Genomic DNA, 25,073 nt, shown 5'->3' with positions numbered 1-25,073 from the left:
AAGATAGAGGCTTAGAGAAGTTAAGAAAATTGTTCAAGATCACGTCATTTGTTTTTTTGTTTTTGTTTTGTTTGTTTTTGTTTTTGTTTTGAGACAGAGTTTTGCTCTTCTTGCCCAGGCTGGAGTGCAATGGCGCGATCTCGCCTCACCACAACTTCTACTTCGCAGGTTCAAGTGATTCGTGCCTCAGCCTCCGAGTAGCTGGGATGACAGGCATGTGCCACCATGCCAGGCTGATTTTGTATTTTTAGTAGGGACGGTGTTTTTCCATGTTGGTTAGGCTGGTCTTGAACTCCCAACCTCGGGTGATCCACCCGATTTGGCCTCCCAAAGTGCTGGGATTACAGGTGTGAGCCACCACACCTGGCCAAGGCCATGTAGTTTCTTAAGTGGAAAGATGAAGTACTTGATGAACTCAGAAGTTTGACTTCAAGGCCCTTGATCTTTCCATAACACGTGGTTCCTTCCCAGGTTGGTCGGAGTGACTGAAGAACTCAAGGAAGCTGTGTTTTGTGGAAAGAAGACCTGAGGGGTGTATGGTCTTTCCAGGCTTGGAATCTGCCATGCTGGGCTTCTGAATTGTATAGCTTGGCCATATAGAGAGAAGACCCTCATTTAAGACTTATTCTTTGGGGGAAACAAAGGAAGGCCTCCCACATGAGATAGGCAGAGACGACTTTCTCAGAGCTGCTGTGGCAAGGGAGTTGGCACCGTCACTTGCATGTGGCAGAGACTGACATGCAAGTGAGTGGCGGATGAGGAGTGGGGAAACTTCAGGATGGAAAAGAATGGCTCCCAGTGGAGGCTGTTGTGGGGGCTGGAGGCGGCTGTGCAGAAGCGGGGTGTCCTATGTGATTGGCTAGGGGCGTATTTGGCTTTCTGTGAATGATCCTAACTGGAAACGGGCCAAAATTAAGGTGGCTGTCAGTTTTGAGTCAAGTCCTGGCCACGTGGGACAGAGTTGTGGTTTAGTTTCTGTGTTGTTGAGAGAGAGCACTCTGGCTTCCTGTCTGATGCACTAGCCTGACTGGCCTCCTGGCTGTTTACTGTAGATAGGAGATTGGTTTCCTGGGTGGGCAGCTACAGGTTGTGGTCTGAGTTCTGTCTTTATACATATGATCAGGCATGGTTTGTGTGTATATTCAGTCCCTCATTTTTCTTGTCAGTAAAAATATCAAATGACAAATTGGATACATTGGGAACTTTTTAGACGTCTGTGTCCCCTGGAGGAAGTTTTCAGGTTCACATTTAATCAGAATGAATATAAATAATTGGGCCATTTATCTTGAAGATTTAAAATAGGAAATCTTCAACAATACTACCTCGGCGCCATTGCCTGTCTGTACATTGTTAGGGAATGTGTTTTTATCCACCACTGGCTCATCGTCCGCCAGTTTGTGGTTGATCTAGTTCTCTATACATCTTGTCTTGTGTGCATCTCATTGTTTGCTAGTGTTCGCTTTCCCCTTCGTCAGTGTAGTTTATTTGTGTAGCCTCTGTTGGTAGGAAGTTATTTGTGGAATTTGTGAATGGAAGGGACCTTGGAGGTCTGCTAGGTCAGCCCAGTGATTTTCAAGATAAACGGAAATACAGGCAAATGTTCCAGCTTTTTTGGTGGCAAAACCAGGAATAGAAAGTAGTGTTCTTTGTGCCACTATGTCATTGAAAGATAGCTCAATGTGGGCCTAAAATGCAGAGTAACTAACTTTCATTTATCTCTGCTTCTGACTCTTATTATCAGATATTTTAAATTGACCTTAATGTGTTAGCAGAAATATGAAAAGTCCTGACTTGTTTACATAGAAGGTACTTTCTCGCCTACTCAGTTGGTTGTTTTTTTCAACAGAATTGAAAAGACATTGTTATAAACTGAATGTTTATGTCTCCCCCAGATTCTTGTACTGGAGCCCTAACTGCCAGTGTGATGGTATTAGGGGGTAGGACCTTTGGGAGGTGATTAGGGTTAGATGAGGTCATGAGCGTGGGCCCTGGTCTGACAGGATTAGTGCCCTTAGAAGAAGAGAAACCAGGCCGGGTGTGGTCGCTCACACCTGTAATCCCAGCACTTTGTGAGGTCGAGTGGGCACATCATGAGGTCAGGAGATTGAGACCATCCTGAAACCCTGTTTCTACTAAAAATATGAAAATTAGTTGCGTGTGGTGGCACGTGCCTGTCATCCCAGCTACTCGGGAGGCTGAGGCAGGAGAGTTGCTTGAACCAGGGAGTCGGAGGTTGTAGTGAGCTGAGATTGTGCCACTGCACTCCAGCCTGGTGACAGAGTGAGACTCTGTCTCAAAAAAAAAGAGAAAGCAGAGAGCTCGCACTGCCCTGGTGTGAGGAAACAAGAAGAAAGGTGGCTGTCTGCAAGCCAGGAAGAGGTCCCTGTCCCGGAACTGAGTTGGCCGACACCTTGATCTTGGACTTCCAGCCTCCAGAGCTGTGAGAAATAAACTAATGTTTAAACGACACAGCCTATGGTTTTTCTTATGGTATTTGCCTATGGTATTATGGCCATCTGATTTGATTGATACAGAGATGGTTCCAGAATACTGTAGCCTGTATTTAAGTTGGTGATGCCATGAAAATAAATGTGGTAGTTCATTCCTTTATATAAAGATAGCGCTGTGAGCCCAGGGCCTTTGTTCATGTCTTAGTTGAGTCTTGTTTTCTTATAATAGCTTCCTAATTTCTCTTTTCCCCCTCTAATTTATATTATATATCTGGATTAAATAATATATGGTATGATTTTATACTTTATGTCTATACAAACTTTTAGTGATTTTATTTCATTTGATTTTATTTTTGAGACATGCCCTTGCTCTGTTGCTCAGGCTGGAATGCAGGTGTGCCATCACAGCTCACTGTAACCCTAAATTCCTGGACTCAAGTGATCCTCCTGCCTCAGCCTCCTGAGTAGCTGGGATTACAGGTGTGCTATCCTGCCTAGCTAATTTTTAAATTTTTTGCAAGGACGGAGTCTTGCTATGTTGTCCAGAGTGGTTTCAAACTCCTGGCCTCAAGCAGTGCTCTCGCCTCAGCCTCTCAAAGCACTGGATTACAGGCATGAGCCGCCACACCCGGCCCAGTGATTTTTCATTGTTAAGATCAAGGACGGGTTCCCTGGCTTGGCATTCAAGACTCATGATCAGGGCGTGATATGCAAGTTTGGGTTTCAGTGTTTCCATTCCCACCATCAGCCTTGCACTCCAGCTTGTTGCCTAAGCCTTGTTCTGAAGCCCAGCCTAAGAGCTGCACTTAGAATTTATAATTTTTCATCTCTTCATCGTCTTCGCCTATGTTCTTATCGCCATTTGGGACATCATCTTCACACTTCTGCCTCTTTAAATCTTCTCCATCCTTCAAGACTTGAAATACTCACTTCCTTTACATGATCCCCGCTCTGACATCCAAGCTAGAATTAATCTTTCTTCCTTTGAACTCTGATAGTGCTTAATGTTTTTCATCCTTTAATTACACAGCAGTCCTGCGTGTCAGATATTATTATTCTCCCAGTTTTTCATAGTTACTTTGAAAATATTTGCTGTAGTCATATATTTTGAATATGTAATATGAGCGACATTCAAAAGATCCTGGAGAGTGAAAGGCAGTCCTACTCCCATCACTGCCCTGTGACCACTGTTGCCAGTTTTTGTTTGTTTGTTTGTTTTTCCAAGGCAGAGTCTTGCTCTGTCACCAGGCTGGCATGATCTCAGCTCACTGCAACCTCCACCTCCTGGGTTCAAGCGATTCTCCTGCCTCAACCCCCTGAGTAGCTGGGACTACAGGCGTGCACCACCATGCCCAGATTATTTTTGTATTTTTAGTAGAGACGCGGTTTCACCATGTTGGCCAGAATGGTCTGGATATCTTGGCCTCGTGATCCACCTGCCTCAGCCTCTCAAAGTGCTGGGATTACACGCGTGAGCCACTGCCCCCAGCCTATGTGTCTTGTTTTTAGAAACACAGATGTTGGCATAAGATAAACACGGTTCTCCACCCATTCCACACTGGTAAGTATTTAGGTTGTTCCCAACCGTTTGGATTAATCAATGCTGAGTTGTACATAATTCTTGCATATTTGCATGAATATGTTCATAGGATGCATTGCTAGAAATGGAATTGTGGGATCCAGGGTTCTGCACATTTTAAATGTTGATGGGTGTTGCTTGATTCCCTTCCATTAGGGCCATACCCCTATCTCACTGTCAATGTGTAAGGGCGCCTATTTCTATTTCCTTGCCAACAGTTTCTTCTCAGCTGTTTTGTTTGACATCACACACATACAAATAGCCCTATTGTTCCAAAAACATGGACATTTTACGTTTCTACTTAAAGTGTGCACAATCATCTGTGTTGCAGTGATGTGTGCTGTTAGGATTGTGGCTCTGTTTCAAATTTGCTAGCCAGGCTGGCTTTCTAGTCAGGTATTTTTTGTTTTGTTCATGCTGTTGCTGCCTTTGGGCTGTGTGAATTTCCCTCCACTGCCCAGCCAGATTTCCTTTCCAGTAGACGGGCTTAGTGTCTCATCTGGCAGACCTGTTTCCTAGCGACCTGGGCCGAGTGTCTTATCCAGCAGCCCTGTTACCTGGTGATCTGGTCCGAGTGTCTCATCCAGCAGCCCTGTTTCCTGGTGATCTGGTCTGAGTGTCTCATCCAGCAGCCCTGTTTCCTGGTGATCTGGGCCGAGTGTCTCATCTGGCAGCCCTGTTTCCTGGTGATCTGGGCTGAGTATCTCATCTGGCAGCCCTATTTCCTGGTGATCTGGGCCGAGTGTCTCATTCGGCAGCCCTGTTTCCTGATGATCTGGGCTGAGTATCTTATCTTGCAGCCCTATTTCCTGGTGATCTGGGCCCCACGTCTCATCCAGCAGCCCTGTTTCCTGGTGATCTGGGTCGAGTGTCTCATTCGGAAGCCCTGTTTCCTGGTGATCTGGGTCGAGTGTCTCATTCGGAAGCCCTGTTTCCTGGTGATCTGGGTCGAGTGTCTCATTCGGAAGCCCTGTTTCCTGGTGATCTGGGTCGAGTGTCTCATTCGGAAGCCCTGTTTCCTGGTGATCTGGGTCGAGTGTCTCATTCGGAAGCCCTGTTTCCTGGTGATCTGGACCCTGTGTCTCATCCGGCAGCCCTGTTTCCTAATGACTTGAGCCAAGTGTCTCATCCGGCAGCCCTGTTTCCTGGTGATCTGGGCTGAGTGTCTCATCCGGCAGCCCTGTTTCCTGGTGATCTGGGCCGAGTGTCTCATCCAGCAGCCCTGTTTCCTGGTGATCTGGGCTGAGTGGCTCCATGAGAAGTTGCACCCATCTTCTCCAGTAGTGCATCTTTTCACAGCAAGCAAAACATCTTCACCACGTTTCTAGCGGGACAGGCACTAGCTCTTTTCTGGGCATCAGGACACCTGGCTTTGTTCTGTATCAAGCAACAGCTGGTGAGTTACCAAAGACAAGTCTCATCTGGCCCCTGGTCCTTTGCTTTATAAGTAGAATCACAGTCCGAGTTGGCATCACAGCCCTGGTCTCTATGCAGTGCTGAGTGTTGTGGGGATGATGGCTAAATGTCAGGGTGCATTTCCACCACTAGGGGATTACGGGCCAGCCAAAGACACAGGAGGAAAGCTAACAGCCCCGGGCAGGTACGCAGAACCAGAGGAGTTTGAAACGGTGGTTCTAAGCTCCTTGGTGTGATTGATGTGATCACAATAAACATTTTATCTCTAAGTCTTGGGCCATTGGACCAAGAGAAGAGAGAGCTGGTGTTGAGTTGTAGTGAGAGGTGCATGATTTGTGTGCCTGCTGAGCCTGGCTTGGACTCGATTCCATTGAGTCCCATTCCATTTTACCTTCTGTTTCCACCTTTTTCATGCTCCTGCTTGTTTCTCCAGAAAAAAATTGCAATAAATTCCTTTCAAAAACTTTACAAAAGCCATAGATGCTTATTGAAAATAGTTCAAATGATATGGAAGACAGAAAGATGGTGTTTTTCTGTTGTGTGTTTGGATGAATGTGTCTTTGGGGTAGTCACTATTAACACTGGGTGTATTTCCTTCCAGATCTTTTCCAGTGTACCTACAAATATATATGTACACTTTGTAAAAAACAAAATAGTACCTGATAAATATTGACTCCCCCTACTCCAACTGCGCAGTCTACATGGACATCCTTTCATGGTGATACGATGAGACCTGATCGACTTCTTTTGTTTGCTGGAGTGCTAGGTAATAATAGCTACAGATAACTCACCTTCAGTGGGCATTTACCGTCTGACAGGGTCTTTGCTCCAGGCAGGCTATAAGAAGTGGGTCTTAAGGCTTTTTACAACAATGCTATGGGTGAACACAGTAATTGTTAACATTTTGCAAATGATAGAATTGCGGTAGAGAGAAGCAAAGCTGCTTGTTCAAACTCATGGAACAATTCCTGAGAGAGAGAGAGAACACTTTTAAAACAATTGTTGTTATAGCCAAGTGATTTACGATCATTTCAAGAAACAGTGCATTTAGTTAATATATTTCAGCGTCTGGGAGCTGTTCTTGAAAATGCACTGGGCTAGAGGTAAGGGAGAGGTCCATTGGCCCCGGGCCCCTAGTGCAAGGAGGGAAGTCTTGCACTGGAGTGCAAGCACACCGGAGTACTTTTCCATATGTGGTGTTAGTCACTGATACACGTCTCAGTCAGACCTGATGGATTCTTGACCCCTTTCTTTTCTAATTTTTTAATTTTAATTTTTAATTTTTGTTTTTTAAGAGCACAACCCCTCAGGTGGCCACCATGAATCTCTGGTGTTTTCAGTTGGCTGCAGCCTATTTGCTGTCACTGGTTCAAACATTTTCGAAGCCTGATGATGCTTCCCTCTGTTGTTCTTCTGCTGTGTGACCTCCGCGCCCACAGGGTTCAAGACTGTCAGAGCTGGGAGCCACCTTCACAACTACCAGGGTTTCCGGAACCTCCTTTATCTAGCCCTGGGGATGGAAGAGATGTCATCAGAGGTGAAGGCTTATTAGGTTTACATGCCATTGATAACGAATGAGGAGGTTTTCTTTTATATAAGGGGAGCTTCTTATAATGTGCTTTAGTAGGTAAAGAAGCTTTTGAGGTTTGCTTTCTCTGGAAAGATAATTTGTGATCCTGCCCTTGCTTTCAACAAAAATATAATTTGCATACCAGTGCACGTTGTGTTACTGAGCACTGGCTGACAAATGGTTCTTAACTCGTCATTCACTCAGCCACTGTTTCTTGAATGGCATATGTGTGCCAGCTGTAGTAGGAACTTGCTAGGCTGTAGGACTAACCCTTATGAAACGGGGGTCCTGGGGGAAGCAAATGCGTATAACTATAAACGTTTAGGGGATATCAGAGGGGGTGCCTATAGGTGCAAAACTTCGTTCATTCATTGCCCCATCTAGGAGGTTTTGTGTCTTAGCAGCGTGTTCCATAGCAACACATCCCTCTATCAAAATATTCATCATATTATTTTGAAATTCTCTGCTTAGGTATGTGTTTTTCCAACTAAGTTTAGAACTGATTAAGGACAGGCTATGGGATATGTATTATATATATCTACACACACACATATATTTATATATATACATTACCATTGTAAATATACAATATATATTTATGTATATATACACACATATATATTTCTCCCTCTCTATATATACACACACACACACATATATACACACACACATATATATGAAATACACACACACACACACACATACACACACACTTTACTGCCAAGCACAGAAATTCAAAACTAGGCAAGGGTTCTTTTCGTGTTCATGAAAAAATAGATGTGCTTAGTTGAGAGTGTCCTTAAGTTGCCAAGGGAAAGACAGGATGGATTCACAAAGGGAGATAGTGTTGTTTTTTTTTTTTTTTTTTTCTTTGTTTAACTCTTGAATTCAAAATAATCCAGACTTATTGAAAAGTTGCAAAAATAGTACAGAGAATTCCCATATGCTCTTCCCTCAGATTGCCCAAACATTTCACCCCGTTTGTACTTTCTCTTTCTCTCTCTGTGGATATTTTTTTTTTTTTTCTGAAATGTTTGAGTATGGAAGGTAGAATGCAGGGCAGGGTGAAAGGCGGAAGAAGAGAGGTGGGTTGGGAGGCTGTTTTTTTTTGAACCTTCTGAGATGGAGTTTCGCTCTTGTCACCCAGGCTGGAGTGCAATGGCACGATCTCGGCTCACTGTAACCTCTGCCTTCTGAGTTCAAGTGATTCTTCTGCTTCAGCTTCCCGAATAGCTGGGATTACAGGCACCCACCACCATGCTCGGCTAATTTTTTGTCTTTTTAGTAGAGGTGTTTCACCACGTTGGCCAGGCTGGTGTTGAACTCCTGACCTCTGATGATCCACCTGCCTTGGCCTACCAAAGTGCTGGGATTACAGGTGTGAGCCACTGTGCCTGGCAATTGCAGTAACCCAGAGCGCTATGATGAGGACTGGACCTGGTTGGAAATGATGAGAAAGGTGAGAAGTGGTTAGGTCTGGCATATATTTTGAAAGGAGAGTTTAAATGGGTTGAATGACAAGAGAGAGAAAAAGAAGTTTTAAGGATGATGTCAAGGATTTTGGCCTGAGTAACTGGAAGATTACTCAGATGCTGTTATTGAGATCGGGAAGACTATGAGAGGAGTAGGTTATAGCAGGGGGAATCAAGTGTGTTTTGGGCATGCTAAATTTAAGGTCCAAAAAGAGATGTCAGGAAGTGTTGGCTGGGTGCGGTGGCTCACGCCTGTAATTCCAAAACTTTAGGAGGCTGAGGTGGGCAGATCACGTGAGGTCAAGAGTTCAAGACCAGCCTGATAATTATTAAAATCAATCATTGATGTTTACTAGTTAATCATATTATTGCTCCTAATACCCCAGGGGGTGTACACCTACCTGTGATGTTGTTCCTAATATCCAGGGACAGAGACCATGATTTTAGTGTTAATATCGCAGTAGGTGTGCACTCACCCTGTGACACTGATCCTAATATCCAGGGGGGTAGAGTATGACATGACTCCCAACATAGCAATGAACGGACAGCCACCCGGTGATATTGCTCCTAATATTCATGGAAGAAGCGTATGATATTATTCCCAATATCGCAGGGAGGGTACAGCTCTTCTGTGATATTGTTTGTAGTATCTGGAGGGGGAGAGGATGATGATAATTCCAGTATCGCAGACTGTGTTCCGCCCTGTGATACTGTTATTAATATCCTGGAAGGGAGAGGATGATATGACTCCCCATAGAGCAGGAGGCGTACACCCAGCCTGGGATATTGTTCCCAATATCCATGGAGAGGAGAGGCTGATATTACTCCCAATATGGCAGGGGGTGAACATCCACCCTGTGATATTCTTCTTAATATTCCAAGGCTGAGAGGCTGATATTACTCCCAGTATCGCAGACACTGTACACCCCCGTGTGATACTCTTCCTGATATCCGGAAGGGAAGAAGATGGTATTAATCCCCATATCACAGGAGGTGAACATCCACTCTGTGGTATCTTTCCTACTATGCAGGAGGAGAGAGGATAATATTATTCCCAATATTGCAGAAGATGTACACGCCCCCCCGTGATATTGTCCTTAATATTCCAAGGCACAGAGGACGATGTTACTCCCAATATCACACAAAGTGTACACCCCCCAGTGATGTTGTTCCCATGATCCAGGAGGGAAGAGGATGATATGACTTTCAACCCCTGCCCCCTGCAATGCTGTCACCCTGCAACACCGACACCCAGCTCAACCCGACATAAGACCAGAGGTGCTGGCTGGGGGTGTTCATTGCTTCTCTTTTCTCCCTTGCCAGACTCAGTAGAGGAAGCTGAGACTGAGCAGCCACAGGAATAAGGTAGGTTATGCCTGCAGCTCAGGCTTCCTCTGGTTATGAGCTAGGCCTTGGGGTAACGCCGGGGGAGGTGACAGAGCTGAGTACGGTGGGCATTGGACGCGGCTGTCACCCCTCTGTGGTGTGGGCTGGGGGCTTGGGGGACATCACCTGAGGTGGGCCTGAACCTCCCGTCTACTCTGGCACTGGAGGCCGTGGGGTCCCACACTTCTTCCAGTGAACATGCTGACCCCCGCCCGGTCCCCGACCAAGGTGGGGCATCCTTTCCACTGCTGGGGCCCACATGTAGCTGTGGGGTCCTTTCTCATGACCTGCAGAAGCTGCAGTTCGCCTCGTGCTCTGCCTCAGAGATGGGAGGCCACACTGCCCTCAGCGGGTAGCAGAATTCAGAGCCTTAGGTTGCAGGGGCCTCAACTGAGGTCCCTGAAGGGTCTGCTCCTTCCTGAGGGGAGCCAGTGGGGAAGGGAAGGTTGTTGTAGGTTTGCCTCAGGGAGGGGGTGGTTCCACCCTCTGCCAAAGTCACTGGAGCAAAGGCACCTGGCTCGCCAGCTGCCCTGGAGGCCAAGGTAGTGGCTGGGAGGGGCTGTGTGCCTCTGCCGGGTGGGGGAGATTTCTTAGCTAATCTAGTGTAGTCAAGTCAGACACTTGCCTCTAAATCATATTTATTTATTTATTTATTTATTTAATCCAAGGCTTTACAGATGAATAGGGAGGCAATTTGCATTGAAAATATTTTTTACATGTGAGCTTGAAACGGAGAGTCTGTTTAAATCTAGGTTTTTTCCTTCCCAGTAATGCCTCCTTTCATTCCAGGTTTTCCAACAGGAAATGCGCTCGTTTGCTCACCTCTGGGAGGGGGCTTTGGCTAGGAATCCACTGAAGCCAGCAGGCGCCAGTGGGCTGCTTGAGCAGCCTGGCCTTTGTTAACCCTTTAGGAACTGTGGGCTTCAGGTTTTCAGACCCTCCAAGGTGAAGGTGGCCTCAGAGGCCTGGAAGCTTTCCCATCCTTCCTGCAGGGATGATCCGTTTCCCTGCACGGAGCTGGGTACATGGGTACAACACCCCTGTCCTGTGCCATCGGTGGCTTTGCCAATTTTGCACAGCAGCTTTTGAGCTGATCAATAGCTCTGATTGGCTGTTGAGGATTTCATGGATTCCGGTACCCCACCGGGGGCCCATATGCTGACAGAAGTTACATTTGTAGTTGTGGTGCTGCATACACATGGGTCCAGTTAGAAGGCTTTGATTCTTTCTAAAGGGAAAGGCATCTCTGAGGGATCGCTGAGCTGACATAGTCTCCTCAAACCATGCTGTCAGGTGGGCGACAAAGCAGGACAGGAGGGTGATTTTGTAGGAGAGTCAGGCCGTGAGCCTGCGTGTTCTCTCTGTCCCCATACTGCCAGAGTTCCTATGTGCTCCAGGTCCCGGGTTTGCATTGCACATAATTCTCAAGGGCTCATGGCAAGCTGGGCCAGGGACACAGAGGGTGGGGATGTGGGGACCCTGCCCCCAGTGGACCAAGGACTCACTGCTGGACTCTAATCTGTCTAGGTGTTTTTGTGACTTGCAGAAATACCTCCACCTTGCCTGGGCCTGGAGCCAAAGGAGACCCTGCCGAAGGTGAAGAATGTTCTGGAACAATGCAAGACCTGCCCAGGCTGCCCCCAGGAGCCAGCGTCCTGGGGTCTCTGTGCAGCATCCAGCAACATGAGCTTGCAGGACCCCGAGGAGCCCTCCTTCTGCTTGGAAGCTGAGGATGAGTGGAAGGACCCAGAGGCCCTGAGCTCATGGCTGCTGTTCCTGAACGCCCTGGGTACAAGGCCAGCTTCCGTGGCCTCTATGATGTGGCGCTGCCATGGCTGAGTAGCGTGTTCTGCAGCTTTAGCAATGAGGAGGAACTGACTGGGCGCCTGGCACAGGCCCGAGGGGTGGCCAAGAAAGCTGGCCTCCTCATGTCCCCAGCCAGGCTCTGCTTCCTCCTGGGACGGCTGTGCAGCAGGAGGCTCAAGCTGTCCCAGGCCCAGGTGTACTTTGAGGAAGCACTGGGGGCCCTGGAGGGCAGCTTCGGGGACCTGTTCCTGGTGGTGGCTGTGTACGTCAACCTGGCCAGCATTTACTGGAAGCAGAACCGGGAGAAGTGCACACAGGTGCTCCTGGGGACGCCCGGCCACATCTGCAGCACCGAGGCGGAGGGGGAGCTCCTGCAGCTGGCGCTGCGGCAGGCGGTGGGTGGCCAGAGCCTGCAGGCCGAGGCCCGGGCCTGCTTCCTGCTGGCCAGGCACCACCCGCACCTCAAGCAGCCCGAGGAGGCCCTGCCCTTCCTAGAGCAGCTGCTGCTTTTGCACAGGGACTCGGGAGCCCCAGAGGCTGCGTGGCTCTCAGACTGCTACCTACTCCTGGCTGACATCTACAGCTGCAAGTGCCTGCCCCACCTGGTGCTGAGCTATGTCAAGGTGGCCTCATTGAGGACACGGGACTTCCTGGTCGGCTTGCTGAGGAGCGTGAACCTGGTGCTCCAGAACGCCCTCCAGCCCCACAGCCTCCCCACCCAGACTTCCTACTACCTCAGGTGAGCACTGGCCTCCCTAACCCTGGGCACAGGCCAGGTCCTGTGCGGATTTCTCCATGCCAGCCTGGTCCAGCTGTACAGCCACCATGGCTACCATGGCCCAGCCATCACCTTCATGACGCAGGTGGTAGAAGCCAGTGCTGTTGCCGGAGTCCGTGCCATCGTGGACCACCTGGAGGCCCTGGCCTGGCTGCACGTGCTTCATGGACAGAGCCTCGTGGCACTGAACATCCTGCAGTCTGTCCAGGATGCAGTGGTGGCCAGCGAGGACCAGGAGGGTGTGATTGCCAACGTGGTGGCCATGGCTCTGAAGAGGACGGGCCAGACGAGGCAGGCAGCCTAGGGCTACTACCGCACCCTGCGGGCGGCTCACGACCTGGGCCAGCAGAGGAACCAGGCAGTGGTGGTGGCCAACTTCGGGACCCTGTGCCTGCACGCGGCTGCTCAGCACTACCTCCTGGGGGCCGTGCAGCTGTTCTCGAGGCTGCCCTGCGGTGAGTGTGGCCAGGACTTCACCCACATGCTCCTGTAGCTGGGCCACCTCTGCACCCACCAGGGCCCGGCCCAGCAGAGCAAGGGCTACTACTAGTGGGCCCTTCTGGTCGCCGTGGAGATGGGTCATGTGGAGAGTGAGTGCCCCTCCTGTGCGCCTTCTGGGGCCACTCGGGTCAGGGCACACCTGGGGTTTGTGATTCGGAAACAAGTGGTGGTTTTTCCACCATTGAAAGTGCTGAGTTGTGGCCAGCAGCGGATGTTGGCAAGCGCCCTGGAGACAGGCGGTTCCCACGCAGGGCCAGGCCCTCTGTGCCCTACTGGGGCAGCCAGCTCTTCCTGGTTTGCCCAGGGACCACCCTGCCTTGAGCACTGAAAGTCCTGCATGCTGGGAATTCCTAGCCATAACCCTGGGATCAAGGCAGGCTCTGCTGAGCTGGGACTTGGGGCCCCTCCATGAGCCAGGCCCTGAACGCCGTTTCTTGTGGACGTGTTATCTGCTTGGTATGTTGGCAGTATGCGCACCTGTCATCCCACTTCACAGAGGACATGGGGCGGGTGATTGCCGAAAGCCGCAGAGCAGTTCATGCAAAAGTAGCTCATTGTGCAGAGTGTGCCAGGCCCCACCCACAAATGGGGCTTGTGGGGTCCTCGGGTGGCAGGGACTGAGCGTGGGAATGTGAGGTTCAGGCCAGAGAAGCCACAAAAGGGTGAGTGGCGTGATGGCAGGGCAGCACTTGGCCCCGGGTTAGGGAAGCCTCTTTAGTCTGGGACCAGAGGGTTGAGAGGATTCAGTCAAGTATAGGTGGTGGGGGAGGGGCTAGTGGTGTAGCCTGTGTGAAGGACCAGGGATGAGTGAGTGGGGGTGAGTGAGTGGGAGTGTGAGCGGGGATGAGTGGAGTGTGAGCGGGGGTGAGTGAGCAGGGCTCATGCAGGGAGGTGCGGAGTTGGGAGTGGGTGGGTTGGGTGCTGGATGGTGAGCAGCTCTTCTGGAGAGCTAAGCAGAGCCTGGGGCCTCAGGCTGTGGCTTGGCCTTTTCCCCAAGAGCACTGGGGAGCCATGGAGTGCTGTCGAGCAGTCACTGCACACTGAGCAGTAAACGGACAGTAGGTGGGCAGGGCTGTCCGAAATCTAGGCCGCAGAGGATAGTTGAGTCCAGGAAATGGCCGAGACAAGGGATACTGTTGTGGGTCCCCTCTGCCTTGCAGCACTTTGTCATGGCATAGTGAGACCACTCAGAGGTGCCTCCTGTGGCCTGGACCAGAGCCAAATCTGCCCATTTCCCAGCACAGGCCTGGCACCCACTCCTGGCCCTAGGAGGGATGAGATTTTGGAAAGGACCGTGTGAAGGGGCCCCGGTCCCACACATCTGCTCAAGGAGGGGTGGGGGGTTCATACCCAGGCTTCTTCCCCAGGGGCATTCTCTGACTGGAAGGAGACCCTCCAGGAACCCAGCGCCCCAGCCCCCACTGTAGCCTCTGGTGATAGCCTATGGCACCTCCTCCTACGAGGCCCTCCCCGGGGTGCTGGGGGATTCAGACTTGCAAATGCAGGCCAGGGAATGGGGATCCTGCTTCCCTGTCTCCCCACCCTGTACTGAACGGTTGAGGAGACCGAGGGCGGGGCTGATACCCCACATGCTTACTTGGGGTCATTTTTGAGTCACTTTCGGTAGTTTGTGTCCTTCTAGGAGTTTGGCTGTTGTGTCTAGATGGTCTGATTTGTTGGTGTACAATTGTTCGTAGTGTTTTCATGGAATCCTTTTATTTCTGTCAGGTCGGCAATAATGTTTCCTCTTTCATTTCTTATTTTAGAAACTTGGGTTTTTAATTGTTTATTTATTTTTATTAGAGATGCGGTCTCATCATGTTCCCCCAGGCTGGTCGTGAATGCTGGCCTCAGCGATCCTTCCACCTCGGCCTCACAAAGCGCTGGGATGACAGGCGTGAGCCGTGGTGCTCAGTCTCTGATTTTAGTCATTAGTGTCCTGTCTTTTCTTGGTCAGTCTGGTGAAAGATTTGTCAATTTTGTTATTATTTTCAAAAAACCCACTTTTGGTTCTGTTGATTATCTCTTTTGTTTTTCCATTCTCTGTATTTTTACTTCTCATTTCCACTCTCATGTTTATTATTTTCTTCCTTTTATTCGCTTTGGGTTTAGTTCATTCTTTTTCTAGTTTCTCAAGGTGGAAGGTTAGGTTTTTGATTTGAGATTTTTCTTCTTTCTTTGAATGTAGACATTTACAGTTATAAATTTTCCTTTCAGCACTGCCTTAGCTGCATCTTGGAATTTTTGATACGCTGTGCTATTTTTTTTTTTTTTAAAGACAGAGTTTTGCTCTATTGCCCAGGCTGGGGTGCAGTGTTGTGATCTTGGCTCACTGCAACTTCTGCCCAGGCTGGGGTGCAGTGTTGTGATCTTGGCTCACTGCAACTTCTACCCAGGTTCAAGCCATTCTCATGCCTCAGCCTCCCGAGTAGCTGGGATTACAGATGTGCACCAACCCACCCGGCTAATTTTTGTATTTTTTTTTTTTTTTATAGAAGTGGGATTTCACCATGTTTTCCAGGCTGATCTCAAACTCCTGGACTCAAGCGATCCTCCCACCTCGGCCTCCCACAGTGCTGGGATGACAGGTGTGAGCCACCGTGCTGGCCCGGGCTGTGCATTTGTTTGCATTCTTCTCAAATTAGTTTTTGGTTTCCCTGACGGTCTCTTTGACTCACTGGTTGTTTAGGAGTGTAATTTCCACATATTTTTGAATTTCCCACATTTCCTTCTCTGTTGATTTCCAGTTTCATGCCAGTACAGCTGAAGAGGACCTCTGCTTTGGTCTCAGTCCTTCTCCATTCACTGAGGCTCGTTTTGTGGCCTGGCACATGGTCTGTCATGGGGAATGTCCCATGGGCGCTCGAGAGGACTGTGTATTCAGCTGTTGTTGGGTGGTGTAACAGATGTCCATTCGGTGTACCTGGTTTCCAGTATTAATCTCCGGAATGTTTCTGACACTAGAAAACCAGAAGCTTTCCACCGTTCCCAGTGCCCTGGCTTGGGAGAGGCCAGTGAGCCTGTGGGTTTGGAGCCTGGTTGCATGAGAGAAGCATGTGTGGGAATGCCAGGGGCTGGCTTGGAACCCCATTCCCCCAACATGATGCCGTGTGTGGCAGACATGACGCTTGGCTTTGCTCTCTCAGGGTTCCATGTGTGACAGGGGCTACTTGTGCCCCTGGCCTCATCAGCTCAGGCTGAAGGCGGCCCTGGTCCTGGCCGGAGGGGATTTGTGAAGCAGAAACAGATGGCCTGGTGCAGCGGCTGAGCCTGGCCAGGACCTCGACCCTGGGAGTTGGAAAGAAGGCCGGCCTCTACCATGAGCATCTGCACTAAGGTGTGCCCATGTCACAGTGTGCTCGGCGTCTGCCTTGGCATGGGTGCATGGCCTGTCTGCGCTCAGGCTCCCCGCCTATGGGGCCCAGGCTCACAGAGGTGTGAAAGAGGCAAGCACAGCACAGGGGCCTTCGAGCCCAGCCAGCCTCGCTTCGATGCTGGGAGACTAATGTCTTCCATTTTGTCTTCTGCCCAGGCCAGCTGCGGGCCGTCCAGCGGCTGTGCTACTTCTACAGCGTCGTCATGCTCAGCTAGGCCCAGTGTGTCCTCTACCACGAGCTCCAGCTCTCCCTGGCCCACAAGGTGGCCGACAAGATGCTGGAGGGGGCAGCTCCTGGAGACCATCAGTCAGCTCTACCTGTCCCTGGGCACTGAGCGGTGAGGGCTGGCTTTGCAGTGGTGGAGGTGGGGGCAGGTAGGGCAGGGAGGGGGGCTCTGGGAATCTGGCCCAGGGCCCCAGCAGCCCCTCTCCTTTTGATCATTTGGTTCCTTGGCATCAGATGCTTTGAGCTGGTGGGCCTGGGGTTGTCCCAGGGCTGCTGCTGGCCGGTGAGTCCCAGCTTGAGCCTCCTTTGTTGGGTCAAAGGTTATCTCAACCCCAGCAGAGGCAGTATGTGCACTCTGGGCTGTTCTTCCTGCTATGGTGGCTTTTGTCATCTGACCTGCCTGCCCCGAGTCTTCACTCCTGACCTTCATCTGTCCCCTTAAATGTGACCACAGCAGCTACCTGTGGCTTCTCTCCCACAGAAGACAGAGCCAGTTGTGTCACATGCTTCCCTGGGGCAGGGTTTCAAGGTCTCACATCCCATATGTGGCCCACTCAGCTTCCCCTGAGCATCCTGACCTGGTGGGGTAACCATGACCCTGGCCACCCCACCCACAGGGCCCGGTGACGTTGCTGCAGTCGCACCCCCTTGAGTGTCAGACTTACTGAGAGAGCAGGGAAGGAGCCAGATTCCATGGGGACCCGGGAGACTGGCTCCAGTCTAGGCCTCAGGTTCACAGAAGGAAAATGGGCCAGTGTGCCAGAGCCATGCTTCTCAAAGTGTAGTCCGTGGACCAGCAGAGCAGCATCCATGTCACCTACGAGTTTGTGGCAAGTGGGAGTTCTGGGTCCTGCCCCAGGCCTGTGGAGCCGGAAGCTCTGGGGGCAGGGCCAGCAAGCTATAAGGACAGGCCTCCGGGTGACTGTGATGCCTGCACACCTTGAGAACCATTGGCCTAGATAGCCTCTGAACACTAACGGCTCCTGGTGTGTCTGAAGAAGACACAGGCCATGTCTGGGAGGCAGGGGAGCTGGACTAGCACACTCCTCCTGCCACAGGGCAGCATGATGCTCGATTCCCTCAGAAGGATGTCCTTCATCTTTTCCATGCCATGTGTGTTCACCCTGGCCCTCCCAGCAGCCTGGGAAGGGCGGAACACTGCACACACAAGAGGGCCGTTCCCAGTCCCCACATGCCAGATTCATCTGTCACCAGACCCACGGGAGGAGGCAGACTGGTTCCAGGAGGATGAGAGCCCTTGTTCTGACACCTGTGTCTGATTCCAGGGCCTACAGATCCACTCTGGACTACACCAAAGGAAGTCTGAGGATTTTCATTGACCTCCAGAAGAAAGAGAAGGAGGCGCATGCCTGGCTGCAAGCAGGGAAGATCTACTACATCCTGTGGCAGAGCGAGCTGGTGGACCTGTACATCCAGGTGAGTGGCAAGGGATGCAGGACGATGCCTGTGCTGTTCACTCTCTGTCCATCCACCCATCCATTCATCCTTCCATCCATCCCTCTCTCTCTCCATCCATCCATCATTCATCCATCCTTTTATCATCCATCTATTCACCCATTTATCCATCCATCCATCATCCATCCATTCTTCCATCATCCATCCATTCTTCCATCATCTTCCTATACACCTGTGGGTCCTTCCATTGATCCATCCATCATACATACATCCGTCCTTCCATCATCCATCCATTCACCTGTTCGTCTTTCCACGCATCCATCATCCATCCCTATGTCCATCCATCCATCCATCATTCCATCTATCTTTCCATCACCCATCCAACTGTTCATCCATCCATCCTTTCACCTCTTCGTCCATCCATCTTTCCATTATCCATCCAACCATCTTCCATCCATTCACCTGTCCATCCATCCGTTTATCATCCATCCATCCATTCACCTGTTCATCATTCCATCCATCCATCCGTCCATCCATCCTTTTATCATCCATTCATTCAGCCACCATCCATCCACCTGTTCGTCTATTCATCCATCCATCCATCCTTCCATCAACCATCCATTAACCTGTTCATCCTTCCATCCATCCACCATTCATCCATCATCCATCCTTCTATCAACCATCCAATCACCTCCTGTTCATCCTTCCATCCCATCATTCATCAATCCTTCCTTCCATCCATCATCCATCCATTCATCTGTTCATCCTTCCATCCATCATCCTTCCATCCATCCATTCACCGTTCGTCCATCATTCATCCATCCACCACCAATCTACCTATTAATCCATCCCTCCATTCATCTATCTGTCCATTTGTTTATCCATACATTCATCTATCCACCATCTATCCATCTATATGTACATACATCATCTACCCTCCACCCAGCCATACATTATCTACCCACCCATACAGACATACACACATCATTCCACTCAACCGTCCATCCATCCAAACATTAATCTATCCACACATCCATCCATCCATGTGTCTACATCTCATCGATTCATCCATCCCTCCACTCATTCCTAAGCCACTGCTGAGCACTTGTTGTGTGCCTTTCCCCTCCCTCTAACTGGTTCCCTCACATCCTCCCCCAGTGGCCAGCATCTTCTCCCTGAGGGCAGAGGCGCGGCCCCTCACAGTGCCCAGAACCTGCTGGTATACAGCACATGCTCAAATAATGTGACCACTCAGTTAACACACAGAAGAACTTGCTCCAAGCGACACGTGGCACATCTCCTTACAAAATGAATCTATCATAGTGGCTGTTTTCAGAGGCTTTCCCAAACACAGTGTGATCTGGAACAAACTGTGAAGCCCACGAGCCTGGTGAAGCTTTCATTATTGAGCACCTGCTGTATACCTCCTTGAGCTGAGAAGAGGGATCAAGAGCTCATGGCCAAGAGGGGACCAGGCCCACCCACAAACACTGTTGATGTGGCAGGGATGTGGCAATGCAGAAAGGAGCCAGGGGATGGGCTTCCAGCAATCTGGGGGCCACGGAGACTGGTTTGAGTGCAGGGGGAGTGGGCTAGGGCTATCCCTGGTGGTAGGATTCACAGGTGTCGGGCTCCTGGGCTGCAGCTGCTCAGTCACCTCCTGGGACTCAGGTGCATCAGTTCATTGTCCTCATGCCAGTGCTAGGGACAGCCTTAATGCACAGGGTCTGAAAAATGCTCAGGTGTACCTGTAGTGTGTGAGAGGAAGGAGGCTGGCAAAGGTGGGCTTGGCCACCTTGCCAGGTGTGGGTCTTGAGCGAACTTCTGCCTCCTTTCAGGTGGCACAGAATGTGGTCCTGTACACAGGTGACCCCAACCTGGGGCTAGAGCTGTTTGAGGTAACTGGAGACATCTTCTTCAATGGGGCCTGGGAGCAGGAGAAAGCTGTGTCCTTCTACCAGGTGAGCTGGCCTGTGGGCTGATGTGAGTGGGCCTCAGGGGGGCACCTGGAGGGCTGAGGCACAGGTGTGGCAGGGCAGAGGCCTCTCGCCTGGAGGCAGGGCCACCCATGCACATGCTTCGTTTCCCAGTGGTCTCACCGGAATGATATTGACCATGCCCCTGCCTGGGACAAACGCTCGGGGCCTGGACGTGACAATGGCTCTACCCTTGTACCTGATGATCTCAAGCAACCATGAGCGGGAAGTCCTGTCCCCATCTTCCAGATGAGGACACTGAGGCTCAGAGAGGCACAGGGACATGTCAAAAGACACACAGCATGTCAGTGGGAGGCCCAGGTCTGCATGCACCCTGAAGTGGGATGGCTTCTCCCTTCCTCTGAGCTCACGGTGTGGCTCAGCCCTGGGCACATGTGGTGCTTTTAGAGCAGAGAGGAGTGCTGGCTCCCCCCAGTCAGACCCCCAGTGCCCAGGTGGGAGAGGCTGGTCTGAGGCTGCCGGGTGTAGCTGGATGGGCTACTTGGGTGTCCAAGTTGTTGACTCTTCAGCCCCCAACTTGGGTGTCTGAACTGTGTCCCAGAGCACAGAGCTGTTTTGAGGCGCAGGGGTAGCTGGGGCGTGGGAAGCTCCAAGCACATGTTTGAGCTCTCAGGAAGGCGCTGGGCAAGGTGGGTGCTGCGGGAAACCTGACCCCACCTGCCTGTGTGGTAGGACTGGGTCCTGGCCCTGGCAGTGACTACGGGCAACCGCAAGGTGGAGCTGCAGCTACAGCTGTGCAATAAGCTGGTGACTCCTGGCCACACTGGAGAAGCCCCAGGAGGACTTGGAGTTTGCCTACATGGCCCTAGCATTCAGCATCACTCTGGGTAAGTCCCCTGAGCCCCCACCCTGCCAGGACCCACACTTTGCCAGAGCCCAGCCTCCAGGTCTGCAGGGCAGGAGCTGAAACAGCTGCTGGATTTTCCTGGTCTCCTGTCCAGGCAGGCAGATCTGCACAACCGGCTTCCCCGTCCGGCTGTGGGGCACAGCCAGAGGTCTCTCATGCAGTGCAGAGCTCCCTGCCTGACTGAGCTCTGCTTCCTCTGCCTGCTCCCGCTGCTGACCACAAGGGCCGCCCAGTGTGCCCTCTGCCTTCCAGACATGCCAGGCATCTCGTTGGTCCCTGTATGTGCCAGGCTTAGTGGCACATTCCCTTTCTCCCATGCCCTTCCCACCCTCATCAACCACATGGCTCCCTGGCTGATAAAATCCCAGTTCCCCTCCAGCAGTCTGCCCCTTAAGGCCGGGCATCCCCTGGTGTTGTGCCAGGGTCGTCTGTCCCTCTCCAGAGACAGGGAACCATAGGCAGGCCACGTGCCCCAGCGCCTTGTGCCCTGGGGCCCAGTACACAGTAGGTATACAGCTGATTCCCCAAGGTAAGGGGCTCTGATCGTGACACACCCAGGAGGAGTCGGATGTCACGTCTGTGGGTTGCATGGAGCTGGGGTGCCTGGGAGGACCTAGACTGCATGGCTTTTGGGCTCCCCTGGTTAAAACCAGTGAGCAAAGGCAGGTGGCTATGTGTAGGCACAGAGCTGGGCCATCCAAGTCCGACTTTGCCAAAGCCTCACAGTAGACAGGGGCAGGCCTTATTAGTTCTGCTTTGCAGATGGGAAAGTGAGTCTGGGAACCTGGAAGGGACTGGCCAGAGCTGCCCAGGTGACTGGAGGCAAGCCAGGTGTGCTGCCCGAGATCTGTATACCTGCTCCTGAGGGGCCTGTGCCTGACTGCCCCAGGGAGCCACGTCCTCACACCTGCCTCTTTGGCCTGCCCCCCAGGGGACCGGCTGAACGAGCGCGTGGCCTACTACCGGCTGGCCGCCCTGCACCAGCGGCTGGGCCATGGCAAGCTGGCGGAGCACTTCTACCTCAAGGCCCTGTAGCTCTGCAACTCGCTGCTGGAGTTCAATGAGGAGACCCTCTATTACATGAAGGTGTACCTGGTGCTTGGTGACATCATCGTCTATGACCTGAAGGTGAGTGGGGAGGGACAGGGCTCTGGGTGTTCCCGGCCCCCTTGGAGTGGGATCTCCACAGACCCCAGGGGTCTGGGTTCCAGCCTTCCTTAGGAATAGCCCAATGGCTTCCCTGGAGCTCTGCACCCAGCTGGAGGAGCCAGCAAGGTTAGCAGATACAACCCAGCTCCAAGCTGGCCAGGCGCCACCCTCAAGAACTCAGTCTCAACCAGGGAGGCCGACACATGAGTGGGCAATGGTGGCCTCTGGGTAAAGAAGGGGAATTGTCAGTCACCTCCTGGAGGAGGTGACACCAAAGCTGAGTCTTGACAGTCAAATGTCAAGTTGGACATTTCAGAGGATGGTATCATCCTCACATTGAATCCACGTTGCAAGATCCAACCCAAATCCTGGCGCCTCCTCTAGGAAGCCTGCCCAGGGTGCCAGCCTGCACTGAGCAACTCCTTCCTGGAGTCCCGAGACACCTTGAATCTTCACATTACCCAGGAAGGGTGGGGTGGGACCAGTGTCTTACCGTCGGGTTCACAGACAGGGAAACCCCAGCTCAGGGCAGGTGCAGTGGGGCGGGGCCCTAGCCAGGCAGGCTGCGACCTTGCTGGATGGGGTCAGTCTCGAGGGGAGGTGCTGTGCTCCCTCTGCCCCCAGCCCTGCAGGGGTGGAGAGCTGGGACTGTCAGACTCAGACCTGGGGTGTCTCCACCCCTCTGCCCAGCAGGCACCGCCCCTCCTCAGCTATCGCACCGGCACCGCGTTAGTGCTCCTTATGGACTGAGGGGCCAGGGCGCTCCAGTCCAGGGACTGAGATCTTGGGGGCCTTAGAACAACATGAGGAGCTGGGGCAGCCCTAAGACCCCACCCCTTATCCCCCACCACAGGCCTGGGGCTGCCCAGAAGGCCCCCGCCCAGTGCTGGTGACACCTGATGGTCAGAAGCGGTCCCTCTGGCCTCCCAAGTCCCAGCCAGACAGGGAGGTGCCAGGTGTCAGACCCAGAGGGATGCTGCTCACCGCTCAGGGGCTCGCCTGGGACCCAGGGGACGAGCCTCCCAGAAGAGGCCTTTATCTCTCTTGGTGAAGCCTGCCGCCCACTCCGCCTGCCCGGGAGGAAGGAAAGGGCCACGTAGTACCTGAGAGGCAAAGTCCACGGTTGGGGGCGAGGGGCAGAGGCCTCCTTCACCTCCTTCCCATGCACAGCCCTCTGGGTCTCATCGTGACTATGCTGTCAGCCCAGGCCAGCTTCCCACAGGGAGGCCCCCTCGGAATTCCCCAAGGGTGGCTGTCTTCCAAGGCCACACCCTCCTCCTTGTATAGGAGGCTCTGGACCCAGGGCCCAGAGGAGTGGGGGAAAAAGCCGGGCTGGATGGGGCCTGGAAGGCTGGCAGAGAGGCAGGGGTAAATGGGCATCTTTGCCGATTGCCTCTAAAATGGGGTCCCCTTTAGTCTACACGTGAGAGTAAGCCCTGGAATAGGGTGGATTAGGTGTATCCTGGCTCAGCCTGCCACTCACTAGCTGTTGCACACACTACAGGCACATGGAAATGCACACCCAAATGCACACAGGCACACGCACACACACAGGTACACAAACACGCACAGGCACACTCAGAGACATATGCTTTGGCTGGCTCCTTCCTGTTTAGTTGGGATGCCCCCACCCCTTCAGGAAGCCTTTGCCTTCCACCCCCGGCTGAGTCTGCGGCCTCCTGGGCCCCCCACAGGCTCCTGGGCTTCCCTCTGCCACAGCCCGGGCCACCTTTGTGGTCAGTGTTCACTCCCAGGTCCCTCAGACTGGGAGCAAGGACGTTAGGCTCAGCCATGCACCCAGCACAGAGTCCAGGGTTTGGCTGGGCCGGGGGCATTGGATGAGCAGTGGCGGTGACTCGGGGCCTTCTCATGCCCTTGCTCCGTGTGTGGGGTGGGGCAGTGAGGGAATGGACTGCTGCATCTTGGACTTTGTCCTTGGCCCTGGAGCCATCTTGAGGTGTAAAGAGGGACAGGCCAGGCATGGGTCTTAGAGAGGTCCCTTGAGTGACCCCCATGTGGAGGAGGCGCCTGGGGAGAGGCCGGGTGGGGGATGGGAGGGTCAAGGTGGAGGTCTGGGAGGCAGCATCCCAACCCAGGGATGGTGAGTTTGAGCCAAAGATTCATTGAAAATGGGAGTGGATGTCTGGGTAGTCACACTCCGTCAATATTTCAGGGAACATTGCCAGAGAGGACACCTGTGAGATGGTTTTGTACCCGGCCTGTCCCATGGAGGGCCTGGAAATGGTCAGCATGGACAGGGGCCAGAGGGGAGCCTGGGTCACTCAACGCTGTGCCCCTGCTGTGGCTTGGAGCCATGGGTCCTGCATGGAACTCTCAGAGCAGGCAGGATCTGCCCTGACCTCAGCCCATGGGGAAAGCAGCCACTGCCTGCAGAAAGGGTAGGACTGGGGCAGGAGGCTTGGGGTGAGTGGGGCATAGGGACAGTCAGGAAGGCTTCCAAAGATGTCAGGGTTGTCCTCACCTCCTGCAGCTGAGACCACAGCAGTGTCACAGGCTTCAGGGCTCATGGGGTGAGCCAGCATTGGCTGGACATGTGGAATGACCTGGAGACAGGAACGGCCTCTGGGAAGACGGGCTCCGAGTCCCCCTTTTGCTGAGCATGGCCTGTCCCCTTCAGGACCGGTTTGATGCAGCCGGGTACTACCAGCTGGCACTGGCAGCCGCCGTGGACCTGGGCAACAAGAAGGCACAGCTGAAGATCTACACGCGGCCGGCCACCATCTCCCACAACTTCCTCCCGGACCGCGAGAAGTCGCTCTTCTTCTAAGTCGCTCTTCTTCTACCGGAAGGCCAGGACCTTCGCCACAGAGCTCAACGTCCACAGGGTCAACCTGCCTCCTCTGCCACTCTGCAGGTGGGCCCTCTGCTTGGCCCCCAGCCACCCTCGCTGAGGACAGCATCCGAGGGAGTGGGTTTTGTGCGAGGATGGTCTCCTGCCTCTCCTGGTGTCTCCTGTGGCTCATTTTCTGGGAAATGGAGGCATGAAAGCAGGGTTCAAATAGCAATAAATGTTTTTTTGCAATAACATACTGAAGTCCCCAGGGCATCCTCCCCTGTGTGCTTCCTGGGCTGTGTCTAGGAGC

The 25,073-nt window shown here is 52.3% G+C and overlaps 1 pseudogene; it reads left to right on the top strand.

Moving 5' to 3' along the window:
* The first annotated feature begins 9,686 nt into the window (after positions 1 to 9,686).
* On the top strand, positions 9,687 to 25,015 carry LOC117088568 (annotated as a pseudogene).
* The last annotated feature ends 58 nt before the right edge of the window (positions 25,016 to 25,073 follow it).

The sequence above is a fragment of the Trachypithecus francoisi genome, unplaced genomic scaffold (genome assembly GCF_009764315.1).
Source record: "Trachypithecus francoisi isolate TF-2019V2 unplaced genomic scaffold, Tfra_2.0 Contig00770, whole genome shotgun sequence".
Taxonomy (NCBI): domain Eukaryota; kingdom Metazoa; phylum Chordata; class Mammalia; order Primates; family Cercopithecidae; genus Trachypithecus; species Trachypithecus francoisi.
Note: the sequence above shows the minus strand (reverse complement) of the source record. Positions and strands in the feature narration are given on the sequence as shown.